We start from the raw sequence: 295 nt of genomic DNA, 5'->3' as shown, positions 1-295 counted from the left end.
GGTCTCACTGCCCTGCTGGGGTCTGGGGTGGGGGGGTGGGAGGGCTGATTGTGGGGTGGGAGGGAGACAAATGGTTCATTAATTTTCCGGGCTCCCCTGCTGTAGCTTGGGGCAGAGGGGGGGTTGGCTGTCGCCTTCCCTGTGCTTCACTGATTTGCTCTGTTAGTTTTCCTTCTTTTTTTTCCCAGTTTTGTGAGTGTCTTTTTCCAGCTTTAGATTCTGTTTTGTGGTTGTAACTGATGCCACAAAAGGCTCCGATCCCGGCGCTGGTGGATGTTTGTGGTTGGGATCGTGG

Source organism: Antrostomus carolinensis, unplaced genomic scaffold (assembly GCF_000700745.2).
Source record: "Antrostomus carolinensis isolate BGI_N321 unplaced genomic scaffold, ASM70074v2 scaffold38804, whole genome shotgun sequence".
In the NCBI taxonomy this organism is placed as follows: Eukaryota; Metazoa; Chordata; class Aves; order Caprimulgiformes; family Caprimulgidae; genus Antrostomus; species Antrostomus carolinensis.
The sequence above is the reverse complement of the archived record's forward strand: the minus strand, read 5'-3'. Positions refer to the sequence as shown.